The sequence below is a fragment of the Callithrix jacchus genome, chromosome 8 (genome assembly GCF_049354715.1).
Source record: "Callithrix jacchus isolate 240 chromosome 8, calJac240_pri, whole genome shotgun sequence".
Taxonomy (NCBI): Eukaryota; Metazoa; Chordata; class Mammalia; order Primates; family Cebidae; genus Callithrix; species Callithrix jacchus.
Window position 1 is genome coordinate 86,039,880 of NC_133509.1, and position 23,837 is coordinate 86,063,716.

Consider the following 23,837-nt stretch of genomic DNA (forward strand, 5'->3'; position numbering starts at 1 on the left):
CAGAAAAGCTTGAGGAAAAGGGAACAGGAGAGAGAAAGCAATAACCAGATGACCATGTAAGGTTAAGGGGCAGTAATTTAAGATGGGTGAGAACTGAACAAGCTTATAAACTGACAGGAAAAGCTGGTAAAAGAAAGAGAATTAAAGATCCAGTGTCCAAGAGAGGTGATTAATGCATCAGGGACCCTGGGGAGATAAAATGACATGAGATGGATTCAAAACCAGAGAGGAGGATCTTGGCTTTCGGTCAGGGGCTGGCAGGGAAGACCCAACATACTCTGGGACTATGGGAGGGAGGACAGGTTAGGGTAACATAATGGAAGGAACAGTAACTTTGTTCTCAAACAGGAAGCTGTGAAGCACAGAGCTGTGGTAATTGTCAGGCAGAGAAGAGTGAGAAATGAGGAGGCATTGATGGAAACAATGGGCATAAAGACAACCTCAGCTGCTCCTTTTAAGAAGAAGAATAATAGTCCAAGATTCGGAGTACTTTAAGGTACAGTGCATATACAGCATTCGGAAAACTTTAGTACATACATATTGTAGAAGTGACTGAATACATGCTGTTTGATTGAAGGGATTATCAAATTATTCTCTTCAGGATTGAAGGAGCTAAGTTATTAGCTTTGTCTCACACACGCATGCACACATACATACACACAAGTGTGCACACATGGACACACTCATTCCTTATATGTAAACAAGGCACAACCTGCTCAGACTCCAAAATAGGCATTAAAATACTAAAAGTATTGTTTCTAGACACAGTTAGGCTGAAGAGAAGTTTTTGCTAGGTGGGAGGGTGGTATAAATACAGAAAGGCAACATCAAGCAATTTTTTTCCAATTAAAGTTGTATATTCAGTTAGGTTGAGTTTAGAAATCACAGAGGAGCTATTCAAAGCCCACTCGATACACATGCTTTAAGAGGAAATTACCAAACGCAATGAAGCAGGGCTCTGCTCTGCACCAGTCGGCGGGTGAAACCACAGCAGCATGATGCCTACCAGAGAGAGCCGATGCCCTGCCAGCAGCCAGCAGGGAGGCCTCCACACGCTGCCTCCATGAGTCATCCATTGATCACAGCCTAATGCCTCCCTTGGCACAGGGAAATGCCATGGCATTTCATTAGCTCTGCTTATTTTGGTCAACAACTAGGAGCGGAGCCACGTACACGATGCTTTCCAGGGTATGTACTTTACCTTCTGGCTTTTTAAATGTTTTTAACATAACTTTGTTCTGGCATAAAAACAATATATGTCTTTTGTAGACATTTTGGTTAATGCAGAAAAAATAAAACAAAGACAAATTACCACTTCAGTGTCAACCACGGTTAACACTTTGGTGCATTTCCTTCTTGCCTTTCCTATGGTGGATTTCAGGGTGAAGAGGACTGAGCTCTTTCTTTCTGAGAAGAGCAGATAATTCTAGGACAGGAAAAATTTCCTGGAGGCTGCTTTCTGGGTTATGAGATGTTGGAATGTATTGCCAACCTCTAGTGCCTGTTACAGCACTCGGGTATCACGGCCCTGTGTTATTCTGCCTCCCCAGAAAGATGTGCTTTTGATCACAAATTCTTCCAGAGCAGTTGTAGCTCTCACTCCAAAACCCAGAGTCTTTGGAGCTGTGACTGCAGGACTGCAAAGGAAGGATTTTAGAATGATGTGATTACTATCCATTCCTTTCGTTAGACCCTAGAGATGTTTTTTTTTTTTTTAAATGAATGCACTGAATGAGGATGCATTTCAATGCAGAGCATGTGTCAGAGAATCTAATGGCATAGGATTTATGATCATCCCATGAACTGAGTAAAGCCAGCAGTTCGGTTCATTCTAGCTAATAATTAAGTTTAAAGAATCAGGAGGATTTAAAACCCTGTTAAATAAACCTGGCTCAGAATTTCCCAAACTGCATTCTCAGGACAAATAGGTAGTCTGTTGAGAGAGAGAGAGAGAGGCAGTGAGCAGTTGTCAAGGAAATGTAGAAAAGATTAGGTTAAATCAAGTATAACAAGTGTCTTTACTATACGACTTCTTAGGACATTAAATATACTTAAATGTACTGGGAATATCAAGGAAGATATAGAGTATGCCTCCTAAGCTAAGGTTATGGAACTATTTTGTCAAGGCGTGCTAATTCACATCCCAAGAATTCATTGCTCCGTAGAACACAATTTGAGCAACACTGTTCTAGCTCCTTCTAGCAGTTCCCAGGGAAGTGGCTTTCTTAAGTCACCAGTATGGATCTTTCAGTAACCATCCCTGACTGCCCTTATTGTTGTGGTGGTATCTTGAACTGAGTCTTTAAAGTCTATAACCTTCTTGACCTTGGATATTATATTTTATGAGTTTTGTAAATTCTTGCATTTCTTGGGCCATTTTTATTTCCTCAAATATATATTTATCAGTGTTAACCTGTTCCTGACACTGTAGCAGCATTTTTAGCTCTGAGTTTTGCCATTATCAATCTGTGTGATCTTGGATGAGTCATTTAACTTCTTTCGGGAGAGTCAGGTGACTTGGGCTGGGGTCCAGGAGCAGGGGAACACTGGGCAGAGAACAGCTACAAGCTCAGGGTTAATAGTTGTAGGATTTAGGAGATTTGGGGGAAAAGGTCTGGGAATGAGAGGAGACAGAATAGAATCCTCGTGTGGAGAGGAGGCTGTAAAGGGAGAATTGGAGCTCACCATTGCTGAGGGCAGGCCTCCCTCTAAGAGCCAGATAGATGAAAAATATGGGAAGGTGAATTTCAAGGTCAGCAGAGGCCTAGTCTTCAGGAGGAATATTAAGGATTAAAATTCAGGAGAAGGTCCTGGTCCTGTGTCTGTTCTCCCTGTTATTTTCAGGCAGTGAGTGGGCTTGGCCTGCAGGATCCAAGGAGAGGAGCAGTTCCTTGTATCCCAACGTGGATAAAGTCTTAGGAAGCACTGGGCTTGAAGTGGGCTCTGGGTGGGTGTTTCTCTCTGGCTGAATCATCATCCTGTGGGAATCTTTCTTTATAGATTAATAAGGCCTAAGTCCAGCTAACATGGAATAATCTACTATTAACGTGATATGCTTAACAACAACAAAAATTGTTATTGAAAGCATCTTTATCAAGTCTTGACATGTGTCCCAGGTGGTAGAAAATGAGGGTTCCATGCATAACCAGTGAAAATAAAATCACTCTTTCTCACCCCAGCCTGTCTTCCTGTCTTGTTGTCTCCTTCCTGCCTTTGGCTATGATATCCCCTCCCACTTTTCTTTCTTTCTTTTTTTTTTTTGAGACAGAGTCTTGCTCTCTCTCCCAGGCTGGGAGGGCAATGGTATGATCTCGGCTCACTGCAACCTCTGCTTCCTGGGTTCAAGCGATTCTCATGTCTCAGCCTCCTGAGTAGCTGGGATTACAGGCATGCACCAACATGCCCAGCTCATTTTTGTATTTTAGTAGAGACAGGGTTTCCCCTTCTTGGACAACCTGGTCTTGAACTCCTGACCTCAAGTGATCCACCCACGTTGGCCTCCTAAAGAGTTGGAATTACAGGTGTGAGACACTGTGCCCAGCCACCTCCTACTTTACTAATTCCAGAAAGAAGTATGTGCTGTTTACCAGGAATCTTGATGCAGTTTTGTCTCATTTTTGTTGTTGTCCAGGCTTTTAAATTGATCTTACCCGCTAAAATAACCAAACTCTCTGATTTGGACTCCTGAAGCCACCTCCTTCTCTTTTTTCCTTCCTCTGATATCTGAAGACCCCTCGTGTGTAGGGTACTGAGGCACCAGATAAGCAGGCAGACACAATCTCTGACTTCAGTGCCAGACTCCCTAACTCTTGATAACTCAGAGTCCCGAAGTCCTGCATGGCCTGTGCCCTGGGAAGACAGATGCCCTTGAACTCCAGCCCTCTTGCCTGCCTGCCTTGATTCAGTTTGCCTCATCCTTCCTTCTTTATTTCACTCCTGACTCTGCTCCAGATCTTCTACCTTAAGGTACCTGCTTTTTCTGCCCTTCCTCACCTGGTTCCCTCCTCCCTCCGCCTCCTGCCTGCTTTCGCTGACCTCACCATCTCTGCAGGCTGCCTCTGTTCTGTAGTTTCAGCCACATCCTGCTCTCTCTGGTCTAGCTGCGCCTCTGCTCATCCCACTGTCTTGCTGCATGAGGGCCTATGACTGGGCCTCATTCCTAGCAGTGGGGAACAGCCTGTTGAAGGGGATGTTCATCAGGCTTTCTGTTCCACTCCAAAGAGTGGCACAATGATCAAGGGGCTGGCTTTATCAGAGGAAGTCAATTTCCAGATATCCATGAATTGAGGTACAAATTAGCTTTGCTAATTCCAAGTTATGAGAAAAATAACCAAGGGGTCAAAATGTCTCAATTATAAAACATCTGTAAATAAACTTTATATATATGTAATTCCAAGTTATGAGAGTATAAAATACTAAAAATGTAGTAGAAATAGAAAAAAAGTCTGGATCAAGGGTCCAGAGAGCTGGCTTTCTAGGCTTGGCTCTGTCTCTGACAAGCTGTGTGACCTGAGGCAATCACTTCACCTCTCTAGGCTGACATTCTCTAGTATGTCTCCCTAAAAGGAAAAGATCTATTCCAATAATTTATCATGTTCCTCCACTTTATAATAGCAGTTGCCTGCAAGAACTGCAAAAGTGAACTGAGTAAGCTCCTTTAGAATCAACACAAATAGAAAAGTAATCATGCCAGTATTTGAATTTTTACAATAATAGTAAAACTTATCAATAGAACTGCCATATGGTTTGGCAATCTCAGCAATGTTGGATATATATATATGTATCTATCTATCTATATAATATATATGTAACATATAGCAATGTATATTATATATATATAGGAGACATATATATATGTGTGTTTCCAAAAATGAAATCAGTATATCGAAGAGACATTTGCACTCCCATATTTATGCAGCACTACTCACAATAGCCAAGATATGGAATCAACTTAAGTGTCCATCAATGGAAAATGGACAAAGAAAATGTGGCATGTATACACAATGGAGTACTATTGAGCCAGAGAAAGGATGAAATTCTGTCTATTGCAGAAACATGGATGACCCTGGAGGACATTGTGTAAAATAAGCCAGGCATCAAAAGGTAGATATTGCATGTTCACAGTGATAGATGGAATCTTAAAAAGTTGATCTCATGGAAGTCTAGAGTAGACTGGTGGTTGCTAGAGGCTAGGGAGAGGAAGAGAGAGGGAAGTGAGGAAAGATTGGCCCACGGGCAAAAGGTTACAGTTAGGTGGGAGGAGTATAATCTAGTGGACAGTAGGGTGACTGTGATGAACAATTTTGTATTGTATATTTCCACATAGCCAGAAGAGAGAATTCAGAATGTTCTCACCACAAAGAAAGAATAAATAAATGAGATGATGGATATGCTAAATCCCCGAATTTGATTATTACACAATGTAAACGTGTATCAAAGCATCACAATGTACCCCATCTACATGTACAATTACTGTGTCAATTAAAAACAAAATTAAAAAGAGAATTGAAAATGTAGAGAGGCAATAACAAATAAAAGCTGGAAGTCATCAAGTATATGATGACGAGAATATAAAAACAAAAACAGAAAGAAACCAATGACAGAAGGGCCGGTGCTGTGGTTGCTGAAGCATTTTTAATAAAAAGCAGATCTGGGAAGCTACAAGTCCCTGTGATTTCAGGTCCTTGCTTTGTAACCTTGTTTTCCATTTGAAGCTAATGATACGGCAGAGAGTCAGAGAAATGTCCCCCACTTTCTATCCTGCAAATGGTCCTCCTGAACATCCACCATTCCTAAATATTATACCTGAACTGTGCTTTCTAAGATGCCCCAGTTATACAGGTGTTAGGTGTTGGTTCCAGGTATTAGAAACTGAGCAGGTCACATCATAGCACTTTGCTATAATTGGGAGAAGGGTCTAATCAATAGGTGAGAGAATATTCTTTATGGAAACTTTCAGTAGAGCAAAATGATTGGCTTATAAAAAAGCACATTGCATGGAGCACCTTGAGAGAATATGTGTTAGGAGGCTGAGATGGTGTGTTTTCATCTTTGCATTCCTAGCACCTACTGCATGAATGTCTTAACATGGAATGGATGTTTACCAATGGGGAACACGTGGACAAAATTGTTAATAGTCAATCCCGGTAGTAGAAGAGGATCTTGAGAGTTCTACCTGTGCCTGCTGTGCAGTCAGCTTGGTTTCTGACACGATTGTTTGTTTATTAACCTTTTTAAGGTGCCTTGGAATGTGGACCAGATAAAGGAGGTTAAAAAGCAGGCTTGCATTCCATATGAATAACTTGATTCCTTTGTTTCCAAAATTCAGTGGTTCACTCTTTGGCCTATCTGGCTTTGTATGTTGTCATTTTTAATGATTTTTGAAGAGCATAAGAGAGCTGTGTTGATATGATATGAGAGATCAGTGCTAGTTATTAACTGTCCCTTTTTCTTGCATGTCCCCTTTTCCATCTCCTCTCACCCCTACCCCGATCTCTTATCAGTCCAGGGAAATGTTTGCTCAATGACTGATTAGATTTCACAGTAAATTGCATTTTTGGGAGATGATCCTGATAGTATGTTCACAGCTTCCCTGGAAGGTTTTGAGATTATGTATCTTATCTTCAAGCTGTTCAGTGTCTTTAGTCTATGCTGCATTTTATCTCCAAAGGTTTTAGGTGTGTTTTAAATGGGGTAAGTCCTTTGAAGTTTGATAGACAGTCCTTTCTGGGTCTTTCTAAATTCAGTGAATCCCTCAATACTATCTCTACAGACCATTAGTGATGCAGTTCCAGAACCAATTGGCTGTTTAATTATTTGTAACTAGGAAAACTAGAAGATAAGCAAGTGATAATGAAGAATGGAAAGGGCACCTGGACTGTGTTTCAGTCTGAATCCTGCTTATTTTGGTTGGACTGGTGTTGGGGTGAGCAAAGGCTGAATCATAGTCATTTCCAGTATGACCATCTGTGGATTTTGCTTCACAAGCCATGATGTACTCTTGGTTTTACTGATGAGATGTCTGCAGCTGCTTATGCTGGTGATGGAAATGAAGGAGGGTGCTTACTAAAACACTCAGGCTCACTGGTCCTGGAAGCAAAGCTGTGACTTTGTGGCTTGGGCTGCCAGAAAGAATGAGAGAACTTCCTCGAATTAGCAGGCATGACAGAGGTTGCCTGGACTAACAACCGCATCCCTTCTCCATCGTATCTGTCAGAAGGGTACGGAGCACCGGAGGTGCACATGGCTGCAACGGTGCTAGCAGCTAGTTAAATAGTTTCCCCCTTATGTTAATCCTTAGCTCTATTTACCTACAACTGACATCCATTGGTTTTACTTCTGTTCTCTGTAGCAACAAAGAGCAAAAATCACTTTCTCTGATAAGGCCTCATGCTCTTCCATCATTTGCTATTTTTTCTAATTTCTCTCATCTCTCAAAGATGATCATGGGTGTCTCTGATATTCCTGTAAGCCCTGGAATCCAATTCACATGAATCTGGATGCTTGAGGCCACTTGAAATGACTAGGCCCTCTCTCACTAACTTCTTGCTTATCTGGCACTGAAATTTCCTCTTTACACGGTTTGTTCAAAACCCTCTCTAGGTTAAACACCAGACTTTCTGCTGAATAGCACAGAGGTAAAACAGTCATTGGGCATTTCTACTTTCTCTCTTCCCTTTCCCAAGCAATATTCTTTGCTTTTCTCCTTGTTTCAATTATACCTTTAAAAAGCTGATGCTTACAGCTGACTTAAAATTACTGACTCTCATTTCTTTTTTTTTTACAAGCTTCAGCTATGGCTAATCGTTTAGCCTTCCTGACAAGGTCTTGCTAAACGAAATAAAATGGTACTCCTAATTTAATTACTCTTTCCATTAATACAGGCTGGCATCCTAATTTTGTCACTTGATATCATATCATTAAATATTTCCAAACCATTAGAATTTATTCATATATAATGTGTTTATTCATTCAACAAACATTTATTGAACAGCTGCTGTATGCCAGAAATTATAACAAGTGTTGGGAATATGTTGGAGAAAACAATTAGAAACAGGGCCTTGTATTAGAAATACATTAAGTAATTACACAGATGTTTATTTAGTCAAGGCAATACACATGAACCATGAGAAGGAACTCTTGGGGAAACTTGACCTAGCATGGTATGTAAGAAAGAGGAGCTTCCCTGAGCAGCATGAAACCTAATTTGCTCTACGTTCTTCCCATTCAGGGACTTTGCATTGTTTCTAGTCTTTGGATATTTTCAACAAACCTACAATTAACTCTTCTGTGCATGTGCACTTTTATTTCTATAAAATAGATTCCTAAAAGTTTAATTGCTGAGTCCCTCTGTGTATAAGTAATAGTTCCTTAAGGTTGTTTCCTAAAAGTGTAATCACAGGGTCAAAGATGTGACTGTGGATACATATTGTTTAAAAGCCTTCTAAAAAAACAGCAGAATTTCAAAGCTGGTGAAGGGTCTTGGCCGACCACATCTCAAACCACCTTCATAGAAACATCAGAAATCAATTAAATTATTAATAAGAGCAAGTGATATGTTTCCTATACACGTCTCAACTGGATCTACTCAAAGTGTAGTCGTCTGATACAAATCCTGGAGGTGTTGATTAGTGGTTGTGAAAAGTACAAAGATTGAGAACTAAACATCTTAAAACTATGATAATAAGATAAAGTGATTTTATGTTTTAAAAAATCTGGATATGTATATTGTATGTTGCTTTTTCATTTTTCTTTTAGTAATTTATTTTTGTAAACAATAGAAGTATTGGCTTACAATGCAGTGAGAGGAAAAAACAAGTCCTTTCCCACATATAGTTTGTATAAAAGGTAGTGGAAACCCCTTGGTTAAATTCCCTTTTATATATCCAAAGACCCTCAATGCTATAAAATGACTTTTCTCCCTTTCACAGGGGAAACCAATGGGATTAGCAGATTTTACAGACATGTGTACTTGTGTTAAGCCACACAAGAGCTGTGTATACCTTTCCCAGAAAGATAAAGCATACCTATTACAACAAATGAAACATGTATGATTTAAAGAATTTCTCTGAGAAATTTCCCAGTCCAGGAATTACAGTTGCTTGTGGTTTTATTTTTGCTCTTAGACTACAGCAAGGTACTTGATCACTGAATGTGCCTATGATGAAACAGTAGAATGATGATTAGATGCTACCACTGCCAGTGAATTCTTCCAGAGGACATAATAAAAGGTGCCAAAAAATTTCTGCCTCTGAAACATTCCACCCATTGTGTCCATAGAGTTAAGCTATAAGTGAAAGGCTACTTCCTTTGTATTCATATTCCCAATAACAGAGATCAGAACTGTTCAGACATTTGCTATGATAAAGAAATCTCACCAGTCAAGTGCTGAAACCAATATGAATAATATCTGAATGTCAGTTAGCACTATACTGAATAGAAAATAAAAAGGAGTTACTGGTCTTTTGATGCCCTTAAAAAAATAAAAAACTTAGCTCAGAGAAATGTCTCATGCATAATATTGGTGACGGCCCCAGCAAGTGAGAACGATGTTTTCCTAAAAACTCTGCCTACCACCAATTTGCTGGTCAATGTAAGAATCAAGCAATTTTGCTCATTTTGAATAGAGATGGAAGGTACAGATGGAGAGAGTAGATTCTAAGGTCAGACTGCCTGGGAATTTAAATCCTAGACTGTACATGTTACCGGCCAACTGCTGGGTGTTACTTCTCTCTCAGTATCTCAGTTTTCTTACTCCCATATTGGGGATAACAGTAAAGAGAAAATCTCTGTAAGGTGTTTAGCACACAACAGACACTCAGTAAATGTTACCTGTTCTTATTCTTGTAATAAAACTCATCAGAAGAAATTCCTTAGGAAGGGAGAAAGGTAGGGAGGGAAGGAGGAAGAGAGGAAGGAAGAAAGGAGGAAAGAAGGGAAGGAAGGAAAGAAAGAAGGAAGGAAAGAGAAGAAACATCTTTTAAAAAGCAGTGGGACTAATTCTTCCTGTGAGATGTTAGAGAAGAGCATGGGATTGGATCCAGTGGACTCGGGCTCTGGTCCTGGCTGTGCCATTTACTAAGTGTGTGATCCAGTCGTGCGACATTGCTGAGCCTAAGATCCTCTTCTCTCTTGTAAATGGGATGATGTCAATAATACCTGCCTTGGGGGGTTGATGTATGGGGAGATGCTGTGTAAGTGGTAAGAAATTACATGGGTGTGGCTCTCCTGCTCCTAAATCTTCCTTTGGTGAGGCGGTGCTTCTTGCTTGTGCCTGCTCGAACTGGCCCCTGGTGTAGGCAGGCCCTTCCTGAGTTTTGGGCTTTAGGCTGGGGCTTTCCCCTTCTTCTGGGCTTTTGTGCAGCGATTGTTCATTGAGGCCAAATGAGTAGACCTCACCTTTCTGGTTCCTGGTAATCAAGAGGTGAGGGTTCTGCTGGGTATTAGTGTACCTGTCTCCAGAATTGCTCCATCAGAACCCTGTACCTGTAGATAAGGAAAGGCTTGGTCTTGGCCATTCTGCATTTGTTCATAAGATTAAGCTTCTTTGGAAATGGAATTTTGAAGACCCATAAGATCAGGTGTCAAAAGAAAAGAAAGAGAAAGGAGGAAGAGAGAGAGAAAGAGAGATAAAGGGAGAGAGAAAGGGAGAAGGGTGACTCACAGATGAAGAAATGAACTAAAAACCCAGAGGCTGAGAGTTCTAATCCTCTCTGTGCCACAACTTGTTATGTGACATTGAGCAAGTAACTGAATCACTTGGTGGCTTCATTTCCTTGTCCATACAATGTGGTATGACAGTACTAACCACCCTTACTAGATTGTTTTAAAAATAAGATAAACATTTGCCATGGATAGGTATTTCAGCTATACACTGCTTCCTTGACTCTGTGGTTTGAGGAGGTTGAAAATATGAAAAGGACAACTTTCCCTATGGCATTCAACCAAGTTCACTAGAAAAGATTATTTTGCTCTTCTTGTCATGAATTTTCTCAATTGCATTCAGGTAGCTGTTCCCTAAGTAGCGTTAATCTACTGAATGAAACTATTTGCTCTTTCTGGCCCTAAAGAACGTGCTATTTTCAAATCAAGAATTGCTCAAGTCTCTGATATAAAGTGGCATAGTATTTGTATATAACCTATGCACATCCTCCCATATGCTTTAAATCTTCCGTAGATTAATACCTACACATCCCTTAATTTGTATGGATTCAGTGTAGTACTTGGTGCATAGAAAATTCAAGTTTTTCTTTTTAGAACTTTGTGGAATTATTCCACTGGAATATTTTTAATCTGCATTTGGTTAAATCCATGGATTCAGAACCTATGAATATGGAGGGTCAATTGTAAATGCACAGAACATATCCACAGGAAAGGCCCTGAGAGGCTCTAGAGAGCACAGAACAGGAAGTAGTATTGGCAAGGCCAGAACTTCTTAGGAATTGTCTTAAAACAGGTATCAGTGAAGTATTCCAGTGAGCACGCTGCATGCACACAGGCTCCAGTTCCTCCTACACTGGCTGTCTATCAGATACATTGTAGGCCTTCATGGAAGATATATTGAGTCCTTACCAACAACAGTTTTTTGCATGTCAGTATTAAAATACAGTTATAAATGTTTTTGTGAGTTTTTCTTTTCTTTTTTTTCTTTTCTTTCATTTTTTTTTTTTTTTTTTTGAGACAGGATCTCACTCCATTGCCCATGCTGGAATGTAGTGGCATGATCACGACTCATTGCAGCCTCAGCTTCCCAGGCTCAGGTAATCTTCCCATCTCAGTCTCTCTGGTAGGTAGGACTACAGGCGTGCACTACCAAGTATGGCTAATTTTTTATAGAGACGAGATTTCGCTATGTTGCCCAGGCTGGTTTTAAACTCCTAGGCTCAAGCGATCCTCTCACCTTGGCCACCCAAACTGCTAGTATTACAGGTGTGAGCCACTGCACTGGTCTGAGGTTTTGAAGACCCCAGTTATACTCATATTTATCTCTGCTCCAATCCAAAACTCAACTCTAAAGACAGTGAAGGAATAAAATATTCCAGCACAATGAGAACAGCAAAAGAAACAGCAGAGGAGGTGGTAGGGGGAGAGAGAGCATCAGGAAGAAGAGCTAATGGGTGCCAGAAGAGCTAGGTGACAGGATGATCTGTGCAGCAAACCACCATCATGTTTACCTGTGTAACAAACCTGCACATGTACCCTTGAACTTAAAAGTTGAAGGGGAAAAAAAAACAGCAGACGAGAGATAATAACAAATTTCTGGAAGACAGAAAACAGATGAAGTGCTCCCTAATTTAGAACAGAGAGAGTAGAAGGTATGCTAAAACCAATTACATCGTGCAGGAGCTCTCCAGTTATTTCTCCGGGTATTTCTGAAGGCAGCGGTGGGGTAGAGCTGAGAACAGGAGAACTGGGTTAGCAAAAACTAACCCCACTCTTGCCCTGAGCAACAAGAAAACTGGCCTTCTCCATGATAGTGAAAGACAGATATCCACCACGGAAGGTGTTGTCTGAGGGCCTCCAGACAGAATGTACAGAAGAAGTGAGGTAAGGGGGCATAAAAACAGGAAGGAAGAGCTGCATACTGAATGGTGAGGTCTCTTACCCATCTTGGCCCCTAGAAACCTGCCAGGCATACATACCTAATGCAGAGGGTTGGAGGATTTCTCTCTAGGGAAATGGACAAGCCCAAGAAAAATCGAAAGCAGAAACTGAAATTTAGGAGCCCTCCAGCATAAAAGCTGGATTTCTGCTAGATCAACAATGTATGAAATCATTCAAGGGAATTATGAAGCTCATTCCCTGCCACATACACAGGCAGGGAAGAGCCACCAGAAATTAAAAGAATGGCTCTTAATATCAAAAACAAAACAAAAATAACAACAAAAAGGAAAAACAGATAATGCAGGGACAGGTGGAAAATAGAAAGGAAAATGTAATTAACATTCTTAGAAAATTGACATAGATATTATGTCATGAGACAAAAAATGATAATGCTATTTTTAGGTCTACTAGAATGGTTGTTTCTGTTTGTGTCTAGTTTTACTAAAAGTTTACTGAAAAAAATTTTATTGAGCCATAACTCATCAACAATAAACTGCATATATTTAAAATGTATAATTAGATGAGTTTTGACATGTGTATGCATGCAAACAACCATCATAACAATAAAAGAAATGTACATTTCTTTCAGTCTCAGAAGATTCTTCACAGCCCTTCCAACTCTCCCTCTCCCTCCACCTCCAGGTAACCATACTTTGTTTTCTGCAACCACAAATTGATTTGTACTTTATAGAATTCTAAATAAGTGGAATTTAAATAAGCATGCTCATCATGTTCAGTAAAAGAAGCCAGACACAAGAGGAGTACTTATTATATAATTCTACTCAGCGTCATCCATGGTATTGCATGTATCAACAGTTTGTTCCTTTTTGTCGCTAGGTAGTATTCTATTGCATGGATGTACCACTATTTGTGCAGTCACATGATGATGGACATGTAGGTGGTTTCTAATTTGGGGGAAATACAAAATATAGTTGCAATGAACATGTGCAAGTCTTTGTGCAAACTTTTTTTCCTTTTTTTTTGTGGTGGCAAATCCTATATCTAAGAATAGAATGGCTGATTGGTCAGTAGGTGTATATTTAACTTTTCAAGCAATAATCAAACTGTTCTCCAAAGTGTTTGTAACATTTAATCCTCCACCAGCAGTGTATGAGAGCTCCAATAGCTCCATATCCTCACCAGAATTAATATAATCAGTCTTTAAATTTTAGTCGTTCTCATGGCTGTACAAAATTTCATTGTAGTTTTAATATTCATTATCCTGATGAATAACAATCTTGAGCATCTTTCTACATGTTTATTGGGTACTTGTATATTTCATGAAGCGTTTGTTCAAATATTTTACCCATTAAAAATGGGTCACTTTATTGTTCTATAAGAATGATTGACATATTCTGGATACAAATCTTTTAAATGGGTTGTGAATATTTTCTTGCATTTGCATTTGTTAATTGTGTCTTTTAAAGTGCAAACACTTAATTTGGAAAAGTTGAGTTCATCCATTTGTTTCTTTTGTAATTTATGCCTTTTGAGTCCTGACAATCCTTTGCCTCCTCCAAAATCACAAAGGTTTCCTCCAATATATTTTTTGGAAGTTTAATAGTTTAGGTTTTATATTTAAGTTTATGATACAGTATTTTAAGTTAGCATTTATGTATGATATGAGATGAAATTTGATATTCATTTCTATATGAATATCAATATGATATTCTATATGAATACCTAGTTGATCCAGTACCATTTGTTGAAAAGTCCTTTGTTTCCCCACTGAATCATTTTGGTACTTTGTCATAAATTAATTGATTATATATGTATAGGTTTATTTCTGAATTCTCTATTCTATTTATTGATGTATATATCCTTTTGCCAGTACAAAACTGTTGTTATTATTACTGTAGCTTTAAAGTAAAATCTTAAATTAAGTAAGCCAAGTACTCCAACTTTGCTCTTCTCTTCTAAAATTGCCTTATTCCAGATTCTTTGAAATTTCATGTAAATTTTATAAGATGCCACACATCTACAACCATCTGATCTTTGACAAACCTGGTAAAAACAAGCGATGGGGAAAGGATTCCCTATTTAACAAATCGTGTTGGGAAAACTGGCTATCCATGTGCAGAAAGCAAAAACTGGACCCCTTCCTGACAACTTACACTAAAATTAACTCCAGATGGATTAAAGACTTAAACATAAGACCTAACACCATAAAAACCCTAGAAGAAAACCTAGGCAAAACCATTCAGGACATAGGCATAGGCAAGGACTTCATGACTAAAACACCAAAGCATTGGCAACAAAAGCCGAAATAGACAAATGGGACCTAATTAAACTCCAGAGTTTCTGTACAGCAAAAGAAACAATCATCAGAGTGAACCAGCAACCAACAGAATGGGAAAACATTTTTGCAATCTACACATCTGACAAAGAGCTAATATCTAAAATCCGCAAAGAACTAAAACAGATTTACAAGAAAAAAACAAACCCATTCAATAGTAGGTGAAGGATGTGAACAGACACTTTTCAAAAGGAGTCAACAATATATGAGGCCAACAAACATGAAAAAATGCTCATCATCACTGGTTATTAGAGAAACGCGAATCAAAACCACAATGAGATACCACCTCATGCCCGTTAGAATGGCAATCATTAAAAAATCTGGAGACAACAGATGCTGGAGAGGATGTGGAGAAATAGGAACGCTTTTACACTGTTGGTAGGAGTGTAAATTAGTTCAACCATTGTGGAAGACAGTGTGGCAATTTCTCAAGGACCTAGAAATAGAAATTCCATTTGACCCAGCAACCCCATTACTGGGTATATACCCAAAGGATTATAAATCATTCTATTATAAAGACACATGTACACATATATTCATTGCAGCACTGTTTACAATAGCAAAGACCTGGAGCCAACCCAAATGCCCATGGATGATAGACTGGACAAGGAAAATGTGGCACATACATACCATGGAATACTATGCAGCCATCAAAAACGATGAGTTCGTGTCCTTTGTAGGGACATGGATGAATCTGGAAACCATCATTCTCAGCAAACTGACACAAGAACAGAAAATGAAATACCACATATTCTCACTCATAGGCGGGTGAGGAAAAATGAGAACACATGAACACAGGGAAGGGGGTACTACACACTGGGGTCTATTGGGGGGAATAGGGGAGGGACAGTGGGGGACGGGAGCTGGGGAGGGACAGCCTGGGGAGAAATGCCAAATGTGGGTGAAGGGGCGGAAGGCAGCAAAACACACTGCCATGTGTGTACCTATGCAACTATCTTGCACGTTCTGCACATGTACCCCAAAACCTAAAATGCAATTTAAAAAAATGTATTATGTGGAATTGAATAGAATACATATTCTGCAGTTGTTGGATGTTTGTTCCATAAATGTCAATTAGATAGTGACTGATAGTGTTGTGTATACCTTCAATATTTATGTAGATGTTTTATCTGATTTCTCTGTAAATTGCTTACTAATGGGGTTCTAAAATCACCTGATATAATTGTGGAATCTATTTCTCCCCTTAATTCTGTGAATTTTTGCTTCATGTATTTCTGGGAACTGTTATTAGATGCATATACATTTATAATATTTATGTCTTCCTGATGAATTATTCTTTTTATCATTATAAAAATTCCTAGTGCTATTTTTAAGGAAACGTTTGGCACCCTTGGAAAATGAAAACATGGAAACTAAAATTTTAAAATACATACATTTAGAAACGTTCCGAGAATAAAGTTGAAGAAATTTCTCAGCAAATGGAACAATAAGAACAAAGAAAGCAACAGTGGTAGGGAAGGGTGGATAAAGGACAAGAGCGCAAGAGGATTGCTCTAGGAAGTCCAGCATTCAAGTAATAAGACGGTTTAAGGAAAGAAGAAAGAAAGGAAAAGGAAAATAAAAAGAGAACATTTCCCAAGAAATGATATAAGAATGTTTCCCATTTTATGCTCTTATGAAGGGCTGGATGAGGGAATTTGTTCCTTTTGCCCTTCTGCCTCTGCCATGTGAGGACACACTGTCCTTCTCTCCAGAAGATGCAGCGTTCAAGGTGCCATCTTAGAGGCAGACACCAGACCCTACGAGGCAGCTGAACCTGGTGGTGCCTGATCTTGAACCTTCCAGCCTCTAGAACTGATAGAAATAAATTTATCTTCCTTATAAATTAAAAGTATGCATATATTTCCCCTAAGTGAAGGACAGAGTTTACAAGATTCAAAAGACCTAAATAGGACCCAGCACAGTGAAGGTTAAAGAGATGTACCAAGACTCAAAGACTCATCATTGTGACATTTCAGAATGCTGGGTGTTCTAGGGACTTCTTTCTTTGGCTCAGTTGCTGAAGGAATGATTTTAACCATGAGAGAAAGACTTATTCAAGGAGAAGAAACAGGGACCCTCCTTTTCAGTTCCTGAGTCTTAGCCTCAGCTTACCTGAACTTAGCCTCACAGCTGAAGCATCCTGTCAAAAGTTCCAAGGAGCCCTATTCCCCTCACCCAGATCTCTGGTTCATGTGAATCTTTGAAATGCTCCTAGTACTGAAGCACTTAGGCGCCAAGAATCTTTGTTTAGCCACGTTACCAAGTTAATCCCCAAGGCTCTGCTTTAAGTCTGTTACCAGATTTAATTGAGGATAATGTAGTGTATGCTTCCTTAGGAGAATATTCGTCCCTACATGTGATAAGACTAACGGTTACCCCTTGAACACTTATTAGTTGATACCCTTGAGCAGTTTGGGAAATAATTTTCAAATGAGGTATAATGAGCTCAAGTCTTTTGGAAGTCATCCAAATGAGAGTGCCCAGGCCAAGAGAAAAAGCCCTGGGAACAAAGTGAGAGCTGAGCTTGTGCCCCTGCCAGTCCTGCTGCTTGTGCTTCCCAAGTCAGGGTAATGATTTACAGCCAGAGTTTTCTAGGGCTGTGCTAGCCTTGAAGACAATCAGGATTTGGCTTTAAATTAAACATGTATATGATCTCAGCTACCTCCCAGTTTTGCCTTGTTTGTAATTCATGGCCTATCTCATTTTAAAAGGCTGGTAAAGGCTGAGCTTGACCCAGCCTCTTGTCAGTTTCTGTTGCAATTTCTAACTCACCCCATGTGGCCACCGTCACGACTGCTCCTCTGCTGCCTTAGCTGACTCTGAACCCAGCAGAGTGTTTGTCCAGAGGTCGCAGCCTCTGACCAACCTAAAATGGCCTGGCCATTAGGTAAGCACGACTCTTTATGCTTCCAGAAGTCCTGTTCTTCCTGTTCTACACGCCCTCCGTTGAGGAAATTTGAACAGGTTGAAACGAGTACACCTTTCATAGGAAGGTATTACCTGGAATGTCACCAAAAACCTCTCTTGCTGATTCTGGGTCTGTGCCCCAGGTTAGGACACAAGCTTCCTGCTCTATCTCAGGGAGTTTTCTGCCTTTTGAGAGCAATACTTTCCCCGCCTACCCCTTTCTCTTATTCCCAGCCACACCCTTGAGGCAGGAGTATCTTTATCTCCCACGTATTACTAAGGACTTGTAGTCCTGGTCTTGGAGCTAATTTTGATTCTTTCTTTACCTTTTTTTCTTTTTTTAAATCCCAAGATGTCTTCAAATCCTATGCAATTTCTCCTGATCTAGAGCTATCCCAGCATTCTCAAAGGTGCATAACTCAAAGGAAGACATCCCCTAGAGCTCTTCTTACCAATCATAGTTAACACTTATTGAGCACTTACCACATTATCTCATTTATCATCACAAAACCTCCATGAATTCTGTGTGTTGCAGATGAGAAAACATGGCTTGGAGAATCTATGTAACTTGCCCTAAATTTATAGATTAAAAATAGCTAAGCAGAGGTTTGAATCCAGATCCCTCTGTATCCAGAACCCATGCTTTTAATCACAGCACCACTTCTAGGTCTGGATTTTAACAGGGTGGAGAGATTTCAATTTCATTTCAAGTTAGGAAAAAGGTAGGGTGCTTATTTGTCATCATCGCTGTGATTAGCAAAGTGAGAATAGAGACAGGAGTTAGAAATTTATCTGCCCTTAGAACTCTGAGAGACCAGACATATACACAAAGCAGTTAAATGCCACATAACCAAATTTCATTATGTTTAGATAACAGAGAAGAGGATGGAGTGGTGGCAAAGTCAACAGGAGCTTACAATGGCAGTTTGGGATGGGCAGAACAAATTTAGGCCTCAGAATCCTAGGCAGTGAATCTGAAATGCAGAAATCAGTGGGGCTAGTGGGGCCAGAGGAGTTTTCAGAGGGCAGGGTGGCCTTGAACTTGCCTTTGAACTGGTGAGATTTTAGTTTGCAGAAAGAAAGGGAGAATTCTTCCAGGTAGAAGACAGCTGGAGCCAAGGCTGAGGGGAGAGAATGAGTGTGGGTATTCGGGATGGCATCGGAGTGGGCAAGCCCACAGTGGAGAGTGATGCAGGATAAGTTGGAGAAGAATCTTGAGAAATAGATTCAAAAGCTTGAAGTTGAATGGGAATGCAATGGGGAACCACAGAAGGCCTTTGGACATGGGAGAGATGGATGAACAAAAGTGATACAGAATGTTTTGCTCACAGCTTGATCAATTTTGCCCTATCAAACGGCTGTAACTGGAGTCAAGCAATTAACACTAAACTAAAGAATTAGGTTCTATTATCTGCTTAGCAGTAGAGCCACGTTCTTTCTGCAGAGATATTTTTCTAAACTGAGAAGAAGGCTTATGTGAAAAGTGAGAGGTTGCTCACTGGCTCAGAGAAAAGGGAGCTAGGTGGTCTGAATAATAAAGTCATCCATTATGACAATCCCCACTTCCAATGTAGAGCTGTACTTGCCAAGACAGTGACAATGCTTATTTCAGCTAGTCAAGACATGCTCTCTCTCTTAGATGGTGTCGGAGACCCACACACGAATCTTCATTATGTACTCATCCAGGAGACTATGCCATTTATTTGGGTCTAAATCGATTTATATTAATAATATTTGAACTGAGGACATATGTGGGTCACCATAGCTCGTGATCAGATATAAGAAATGCCTTGTTTTTCTTGGTTCAGTGGAATAAACAAACTGTCCTCGTTGCTGTAGTTAGGAAGCACTACAATGTCAGGAGTAACTTTTGCTAGGAGCTGATTTCACCCCTTCCAGATTGATAATACATTCAATTTCAGAGACTGTTCTTAGCCCCAGGTTCTAGGAGGGGTGTAGCTACCTTAGTTGGTTTTTTTCTTTTAGACAGAGTCTGTCTCTGTCACCCAGATTGGAGTGCAGTGGCGCAATCTCGGCTCACTGCAATCTTCGCCTTCTGGGTTCAAGTGATTCTTCTGCCTTAGCCTCCTGAGTAGCTGGGACTACAGGGACATGCCACCACGCCCAGCTAATGTGTGTGTGTGTGTGTGTGTATTTTTAGTAGAGACAGGGTTTCACCATGTTAGCCAGGTTGGTCTTGATCTTCTGACCTCGTGATCTGTCTGCCTCAGCCTCCCAAAGTGGTGAGATTACATGCCTGAGCCCCCATGCACAGCCAGATCTTGTAGCTTTCTTTTCCTCACTACATAGAGCATGAGCCACTGTGGTACTATCAGTGGATTTCGTGGTTGCTGTGTTCTTTGAATTTATGAGCACCATGAGGAAATCTCAGCTTTCCGCCTTGTGTTGGATTCAAAGCCTAACGTAGATATGCCGTTATGGTTTACCTATGTCATTCTAGTTAGCAACATTTAAAATTCTCACTTAGAAACTTTCTAGATCATCAAAGGAGGAAACAGGTAATAACTGAGATGACTTTTCTCAAACTTTTTGCCAAAATGCTCATGAAATTACATAAAAAGTGTGAAAAGGGGAAGGACAATAAGCTCTAAATTTAAGATACAGAAAAGCCATATGCTGAGGTCCACAGAGAATGTCTACTAATGTAATTGTCAATGGAATGGATTGAGAAGCATATTTTTATAATTGTATACCACATGCCTGCATACTAAACCAGAGAAGCAGAGCTGGAGCTGAAAGCTAATAGAAAACAAATGTATGTTGCCTTCAACATTTGCCCCCCACTATTTCAAGACCCTAGGGCTACCCTGGCCAGAAAAGTAAATGGTTCAACTAGGAAGGAACTATCTTCTGTACCAACAAAAGTCAAATCCAGAGTCATGCCTTCTACTCAACCTATCAGTTTCTCTCTTTCCACATCCATTCAGAGACTATGGCTTGCAGACTACAGCTGAGCATAGAGACAAGCAGAGGTGTGTTGCATCCTAGAATGGATGCTGTGTAATAAAAAGGACTGTAACAGGGAGAAAGAGAAGAAGGCAGGGGGCAATGCATGCTGGGAGGACATGTGGTCTTTTATATATTACTGTTTAAAACAGGTCTGTAGACTGCCTCCCAGTCTTTCTTTTACCAGTCAAAAATTGCAGCAATTGGAGCAGGAGAGACCCCAACCTAATGCTCAGGCACCTGAACAAGCTAAATCTGTGTGGACATGGAAAACAGGAAGGAACTATGTTCACCAGTTTACCCTTTACACCTGCTTTGCTTGTGCTCAAGAGGAGAGTGAGAGAGAATGACGACTCTTCATCAATACTCTGCTGGCAAGTGCCAGTCTTGAACATACTCTCTTTTTCAGTTTGAGTAGGTGGAGAAATACCCAAAGGGTACCTATAAAAAGAATGCTGCAAGACAAGGGAAAAGAAGCTTTTCCATTAAAACTTGAAGCAAGACTGTGTATCTGAAAATAAATTTCTCCAGAAAAGAGAATATTTTAGCAGACATATTTTTGGCATCCTTAAGAAAACTAAAAAGGCATAACCCCTATGAGATGGGAGTCAGGGGCATCAGGAGAAAACAGATTGGGATGCAGGCAGATTTGCAAAGGTTGAAATAAGAAATGAGGGCAAATACACCAAAATGATCATAGCAGAATTAAAACTTCTACTGAAGAGAGTAACTATAGGGAAGCCTGCAGAAATCAAACCAGTAAAGTGGAAGACAAATTTAGGAGCAAAAGGATTAAGATGAAAATGTTCAGTGAGAAGACAGAAAACACAGATCTAACCTAGCGGTTACTTTTATTCCCAATGAAGAAAGTGAACAAAATACTAGAAACAATGTTCAAACATGGCAGAAGAAAACTTGCCTACCTGCAGAAGAATCTGAGATGCATTAAAATGACCAGACTCATATAGAGACATAGCTTGTAAAATGTTTTGATTTTCCATGTTAAAGAAAGAATCTTTCAGGCATTTATATAGAAATAAACAGGTTGCTAACAGGAAAGTGAACATTAGGATGGGATCAGACTTCTCAACCCTTAAGGCTAAAACACCATTTTAGGAGACAAGGTGGTATCTCAAGAATTCCATATTTACTCAACATGATGTTTATGTGCAAAGGCTGCAAGAATTCATTTTCACATTTATAAGAAGTCAGAAAATACTCCCCACACAGTCCCTCCTGGAAAAAAATAATTTTAATTTGCAGCCCATTTTATTAATAGGTGAATTGGCTGAAGATACAAGGGAGGATAAAAGTAGAAGGTGACTTGCAGTGAGCTTTGGAGACTATTAAAAATATAAAATAAATAATTGTCTTGAATATGATTATAAAACTATATGCAAAAGCTGACAGGTGCTGTTGAAAGATATTTAAGTATTGTAAACTTTAAATTGGGAAAACAAAAATTGATAAATGGGAAAACAGCTGTATATTTCATGTTCGCCATAATAAGCTGGTGTTTTTTTCTTTTTCTTTTCTTTTTTTTGGAGACAGAGTCTCACTCTGTCATCCAGGCTGGAGTGCAGGAGTGCAGTGGCATGATCTCAGATCTCAGCTCACTGCAGCCTCCATCACCGGGGTTTAAGTGATTCTTGTGCCTCAGTCTCCTAAGTGGCTGGGATTATAGGTGCACACCACAATGCCTGGCTAATTTTTGTATTTTCAGTAGAGACAACGTTTTGCCATGTTGGCCAGGCTGGTATTGAACTCCTGACTTCAAGTGATCCACCTGCCTCAGCCTCCCAAAATACTAGGATTGCAGGTGTGAGCCACCACGCCTGGCCTGTTTTTTTCTATAACATGTTATATCTTTTCCCCTAATTAAAAAAAAAAAACATGAAATAACTGAGTGATTTCAGTAACTAAGTGATTTCAGTTTGAAAATGACTTCTCCGACCGCATGATTTTCAAGCCAGCATGTTTGTAAAATCAAAATTATCATAGGATCACAAGGGTTGTGTATCTGGCTTCCATTGGCAATGAAGAAATTCTGATAAGCTGAGGCTGTAAGAAACTGCAGAAAGAGACAAGATATATAAATTTTTTTTCCCTTCTCATTGGATTTTTTTTCCAAGTGAAGAAGAGAGCTGGCATTAGTAAGAGCGAATAATAGTGGAAACGTAAAGTAGAATGACTTTAGTCAGATAAGTTTTCTTATCTGATATTTGGTTAAAAAGTATCTATTTTATTGTGTATTCACTCAGGACTTCATGAATTCCAGTTGAGCCAATATAAGAATTTTGAAATAAATTGTTCTCTATGGTATTGGCCTTTGTCGAAGCGTTGCTCTGAAGTGGGAGGGAGGAGGAATCTCATGAGTTCTTACATGTGGTGTTTCTCAAAGAATGGGTGTGGAATGAGAAACTGGAAATTATGCCTATGAGGAATAGAAGAAGTAATTCTGATTTAAAAAATACTGTCCCAGGAAAGAGAATATTTTAGTAGACATATTTTGGTATCCTTAAGAAAACTAAGAAGGCATAGCCCCTATGAGATGGGAGCCAGGGGCCATGAGGAGAAAAGAGATTGGATGCAATCTTCAGTCTAAATCAGAGTCTTTTGCTTCCTTTACATTGATATTTATACTGTAATACTTATCTTTGATGAATTTATGTCTTTACTCATGATATTTGTCAAAAGAAAAATAATGTGTCAGAAGAAATTTGGAGAAAACCCATAATAATGTGGTACAAATATTTGGTTCCTTGTGAAAATTTTGCTGCCACCTGATTTTTAACAAAAGAGAAGACCCAGATATTGGCCAAGGCAGAATTAACAACTTCCCTTACCTTGTTGACCTCCAAAAATGCCAGTTAATTATGTCAGTAATTACCGACAGCTAATCTGTGATTTCTAATCTTTAATGTTCTAAGTGAATGAGAAGATGAAATAGTGAGAGTAACTTAGAAAAAAAAATCACTTAGCGCCATTTTTAGACCATAAACTCCCCAAGCCATTCATCATTGTGCTCTAAATTGTTGGTTTAGCATTTATGTGCACATTG

The 23,837-nt window shown here is 39.6% G+C and overlaps 1 long non-coding RNA gene across 1 annotated transcript; it reads left to right on the forward strand.

Annotated features, from left to right (window-relative positions):
- The first annotated feature begins 970 nt into the window (after positions 1 to 970).
- Positions 971 to 23,098, forward strand: LOC144577411 (uncharacterized). Its single transcript, XR_013521218.1, has 4 exons — positions 971 to 1,188; positions 11,684 to 11,759; positions 13,193 to 13,245; positions 14,540 to 23,098. It is a non-coding gene; the product is annotated as an uncharacterized LOC144577411 (long non-coding RNA).
- The last annotated feature ends 739 nt before the right edge of the window (positions 23,099 to 23,837 follow it).